Below are 6,169 nucleotides of genomic sequence, written 5' to 3' on the forward strand. Positions count from 1 at the left end.
ACCGGATGGAATACAGGATAAACCAGCGACTCAATGAGGAAGATTTATTTATTGAAGTGATTAATAGCATCCCATTCGTTGTTTTAATTTTGTTTTAATTTATATCATTCTATTCAATATCTAGGAAACATTACATACACTTAATAAAGATTAAATATTAAATAGAATTAAGTGTTGTAACCAACATAACTCTAACCAATAAAATAATGTATAGCAAGCCCTACTTCAAAAATATAATTTCGTTCATTTTTCCACATTTTTGGTTTTTAAAATTCCCCTGTTAAAGACATGTGGGAAGTCTATGAATTGTGATATTTAAGGAAAATACCTTAACAGATGGAAAATACCAGGTACACAAAAAACATTTTAGTCAAGCATACGACAAAAGTCAGAGAAAGCAAAACAGGGGAATTACTATCCAGCGGCGGACGCGGCGGCAGTGACGACGTCGAAATAAACTATTTGTATAAAGCTTTATATTTCATGGATCAGAAGGTCAACGACCTGGATGCGGCATACTTTGTGTTACGAAGTTTCTGTTTGTCAAATGTCAATTGTCCTTGACTTAATTTTCATGGATCAGAAACAATTTGTAAAAAAGGTGTAGCTTTCTGTCATGTTAAATAATCAATTATTATGAGTAATAGGATAACTATATTTGGTATAACGTATTACCAGATGAGTACTGTCAGTAAAGCTGATAAGTTCGGTACTCTCGGATTTTTACATCTTCAATTTATATATGTAAAAAAGTATATCGAACTTCTCTGTTTTCTGCACTGTTCGACGACGAGGGGGGTATTTAACGACCTTGACTACCTATGAGGGTTTGGCACAGTCGGTGGTACTGTTTGTTTCGGATTTAAGAACTTTTATCGGACCTAATAGATCAAAATTGCTTACCTGACAAAGGGTCTGACATGATAGCAATGTTGGGCAGTCATACGATTTTCAACAGCTCTGGTTTTCGAGAAAAAAACAGATGGATATTACTTGTTTAAGCGGATTTCGGAAATTCGACGTACCAAATGTTCTGATGAGAAAAAGAAAAATAATCAGATTCCCGAGTTATTTTTAACATGTTGCGACTAGGCATAGTTTGGTCAACTTTTCATTATTATATCTACGACTGAAATGATCTTAAAAACAAATTAAGATTAAAATACCACTCGAAATAAACCCGAACTATTTCACGCGGATTTTTAGGTTCTTACGTTTTGTGAAACGGTTGGCTGCTCATAATACAAAATACAACTCTATCGAAAGTTTAGAAAACGAAAAAAAAAAAACACCGTTTGAATCTTTACTTCCCGATGTCACTGAATTACAATAAAAAACACAGAATATCGCAAATAGAAGAAGAAAGAATTCCGCTTTTCGGGTAATTTGTGATGACGTATTTACCCCCCACGTAGAAACAAAATGGTATATATTGCCTGATACCACTAAAGGCAATGCCTTTAAAAATTAAGAAACACAAATCAATACTAAACAGGTGATTTAGTTCCTATTCATAACAAGAACCATTCGTTTTCTTACCATTAATCTTAATCGGTAATAATTTGCACTCATCATTGGTGTGGGTGTGAATGAGATTTACTGAATAGTGAATAATTGCTCATAAAATAATAATGCAATGGACATGGTATACGTTTTAACATTGCCTTGTTTGTTGAAAGTTGTTCAGAATGTGTCATGTTTCTCAGTTTAATATAAATCCGCTAGATTTTCGAACACGTACACTGTCTGCAGTGGATCCTCCGGGCAGCTGTCAACACGGCTTATTTAAGATTATTTTAGATTTTTGATAAAAATGCTGTTGTATGTGTTTAAATGGAAGTCTGTAGGATTAATTAGTATAAATCAATAAATCCTCATTTTTAGACCATTTTTCTTTTTTCTTTATTTATCATGTTTATTTTGTCTATTATTGTCTATTCTGTATATGTTAGCACCCAATTATTCTCTATTTATTTTTATAATTTTGGCCTATTTTTCTTTTTATATTTTTATGGTCTTTTATTCTGCACGTTTTGCCTAGTATTTTCAAGACCCCTATATTCACCGCGATCATCATTTATTTTCATGAAATTAAAAGTTATTGCATTAAGCTTTGCGATAATTTATATGCGTGCTGTACCAAGGTATCATATTTCAAAGACCCATTTTCTTTAGGAGTTTCTGTGACCAAGTGGTCTAAAAAGAAGGGGCGAAAGATACCAGAGGGACAGTCAAACTCTTAGATCGAAAATAAACTGACAACGCCATGGCTAAAAAATAAAAAGACAAACAGACAAATAAAAGTACACAAGACACAACATTGAAAACTAAAGACTAAGCAACACGAACCCCACCAAAAACTGGGGGTGATCTCAGGTGCTCCGGAAGGGTAAGCAGATCCTACTCCACATGTTGCACCCGTCGTGTTGCTCATGTTATTACAAATCCAGTAAATAGTCTTATTCGGTAGGTCACATTCGTAGTGAAAAAGGAAGTGGATTGTAATTACGACATAAGGAACATATCCGATATCATCTGTGAAACGGTTATTCCATAACGGTCATCCAACTCGTGATGGCGTCAGTAAAATTTACGAAGGGACCATTTCAACTTCACCATTTAGAACTCTTGGTTTAATAGCTTCCTTGTGAGCAGCAACCCTCTATCAAGGAAATCATGATAGGAAATACAAACCCGGGAATATCGTATCAATTGGGAGATATATACTCCGTATGCAGGCGCTGCTGGAATGTTGCTACATAGAAATGGAAAGTTGACAATTGGGAAGCTGAAATCATCTCTTTTGTCGTAAAGTTTTGTTTTCAACCGACCCTCATTGTCAATTTCTAGATGTAAGTCAAGATATGAGGCATACTTAACTGTATCTGTTGTATCCTTTATCTCTAGTTCGATGGGATAGATGCGTTCAATATAGTCACCAAATTTTGAATTATTTAGTGAAAGAATATTATCTATATAGCGGAAAGTAAAGTTAAAGAATATTGCTAACTTCTTATCTTTCTTCCTAAGAAGTTCCTGTATGAAGTCAGCCTCATAATAATAAAGAAACAAGTCGGCAAGAAGAGGGGCACAATTGGTTTCCATTGGAATGCCGACAGTCTGTTGAAAAACACGTCCTCCAAACCTAACAAATATGTAGTTAATCAAGAAATCAAGCATCTTGATAATGTCAGTTTCAGAGAATTTTTTGTTTGAATCAGAGTGATTCTTTGCGAAGTAGGACTTATCCCTCCCCAAGACAAGATACTTGTATCTACGTTCGCCATTCTTTTTTATGAAACAAAGCAATACCAACTCTTACAATTTGTCTTTTAGTTTAGAATGGGGAATACTTGTGTAAAGTGTAGAAAAGTCAAATGTTTTATTACTATTGCAAGATGAGAGAGTATTAGATTGTATGTACTCTAAAAGATCTTTGGAATTTTTTAGTATCAATATCTGATACACGCCACCTCTAGAATAGGCAGTTTCACAATAACTTTGAAGCCCGGCTTTGATTGCTGATAAAATAGATGTTAATAATTTAGAAAGAGGTTTCGTGGAGCACTTGGAAGACCCAGCAATATACCGTTGTTTGTAAGGACACTTATGTAGTTTAGGTATCCAATATAGTGATGGAAGATCCAGTTCTTCATCTTTGGTTGAAATTTCAAAGGAACATAGAACTGACCTATGATTATCCAGGATTTCCTCTTTGGTAAGTGTCGTGAGGGTATATGTTGAGTTTCCAAGTGAATTGTCAATACCTAATTCCTTTATTAAGCAGTTTATGTAATGAGATTTACACACAAAAACGATGTTGTTTCGGGCTTTATCTGCGGGGACAACAACATATTTGTCATGGAGGTAGGACAAGTGTTTTGCAACATTTGGGTCTTTAAAGATTGACGTAGCATGAGTATTGATAGACCCATTTAGCTTCTTAATTCTGATTTGTATCAACGACCTCACAGCCTTAATCCATTCAGAAAGAGTATCTACGTCTTCTTTTTCGCGTTTAGCCCATTGCCTGTCATAATCCTCGACCGATGATAGACAATTCACTGATGTTTTAATAAATTTTATGTACAACGTACATACCTTTAGAAACACGTTTGATTTTGACTAAACGATGCTTATTTTGTTTTTAAAGAAAAGTAATGGTTTTGATTTTTCTTTAAGAAATTATATTATATTATATTATTCGTTTTGTTGGATCCTCAAGCTAAACTCAATTAAGTAGACTATTTTAAAACCTTGTCAGAAAATACATTGCTCACCTTTTTTATCTTTATAATCTGAGAAAAGACCATTAAGTATTAAAAAAATATTTTGTATTATACAATCCTGCTAATAAAATAACAGATGCAGAAAAATTGTATTAATTTTAAACTATACTTGTTGTTATATTGTATAATTAACATGTTAAACTTTTGTTGAATTGCTTTCGATGTTGTTTTAATTGACTACATGTAACTGTTTTATTGTGAAAACACGTGCTGTCTAGTGAATTTTTATTGAACATATTTGAAGAAAAGTTTATCAAGAAAAAAGTAGTCGAACTACTGTATCTGTAACCCCTAAACACTGAGGTTGTGAGTTTTAATCCTGCACGTAACTTGTGCGCTCCACGTCCATCTTATTTGACAAGAATTGTCAGTTTTCCTATCAATGATCCGTGGTTCTCTATGCCACTCAAACTCCCTTCGACAATGAAAGCTAGCTGCCACAAAATAAATAGTTAAATGGTACTGAAAGTGGCATTAAACGCCAATTTGATGATATTCTTTCTATTAACAATCCAAAATTTTCTGATTTTGTTTCCTAAATATATCCTCCAGTTATAAATTTCCCCCACCTTAGTAGCAGTATACAAACTTCACCTGTATACTAGTATTCATGATACATTTTCCAGCTCGTTTGATATTCAAAAGTTTGTAGCTGCCACTGAGACTTTATAAAACGAGCAGAAAGTTGATGAACCAGTTTTATGTCAAAGAATGTCTCGTCCTTTTTCTAAAAACAGTTCATCGGAAGAGACCTTGTTGATAAAAATCAGTATCAACTTCACAAATACAATATATGATGGTCTTTAAGTAAAGGTTCTAGGTACTGACGTTGTTTTAATCTTACATACGTGTTATAGTTTTATTTGTCTTTGTACATTTTTAACATTTGCTGTTTAGACCACTGGTACATAATATCATTTTGGCGTGGCTCGATATTTATAAATCCCGTCATTGTGTTATAATGGTATATTTTTGTATTCTTGTCCTTCATTTTTTCTATGTGCTTTGTCTAAAGTCTACATGCAATTTTGTTTTTCGATATTGACACAGTTGTTTTTTTTTTTAAATAGTGATTAAGATAATAGCAAAATTTTGACTGCTTTTTGTTAATATATGTTTTTGATTGAATTAAGCCATTTCAATTGATATTTTACAGTGTGTCTTTCTATATTGTAATGTTACACCACTAATTTAGGTAAAGATAAAGGTTGGCGCCTGGTACAAAAATTAAACCAGCAGCATTTGTTTGCACCTGTTTTAAGTCAGGAACATGTTCTTCAGTGGTTGTCGTTTGTTGATGTGGTTCATAAGTGTTTCTCGTTTCTCGTTTTTCATATAGATTAGACCGTTGGTTTTCTTGTTTGAATGGTTTTACACTAGTTATTTTTTGGGGCCCTTTATAGCTTGCTGTTCGGTGTAAGCCAAATTTCCGTGTTAAAGGCCGTACTCTGACCTATAATGGTTTACTTTTTACTGATTGTGACTTGGATGGAGAGTAAAAATGGATAAAAACCAATCTTATGCAATTACTCGTTCACCTAGCAATTTTGCTATGTTATTTTTTTTCATATCTTATTTTGCTGAAAATTTTTGAATTTACAATGATATATTACAATGTATTTAGGCAAGGATTCAACTGCCATTTAAGATGCTAATTTACATTCTTCTCAAATAGCCTTTAGTTATAATACATTTAACAGATTTCAGTTGTTTGACTTATTCTTATATAAATTGTAATTTGAAAAAAATAATAAAAATGGATACATGTTATGAAAATTTAAAACATGCAGGTTAATGTGTAAATGACAACTGGTATTTAAATTCTAGATATTGGATGAGATAGTCAATATTTGTTTTCTTTGATTTACTTCCATCTTATA

This window comes from Mytilus californianus, unplaced genomic scaffold (assembly GCF_021869535.1).
Source record: "Mytilus californianus isolate M0D057914Y unplaced genomic scaffold, xbMytCali1.0.p SCAF_8, whole genome shotgun sequence".
Taxonomy (NCBI): Eukaryota; Metazoa; Mollusca; class Bivalvia; order Mytilida; family Mytilidae; genus Mytilus; species Mytilus californianus.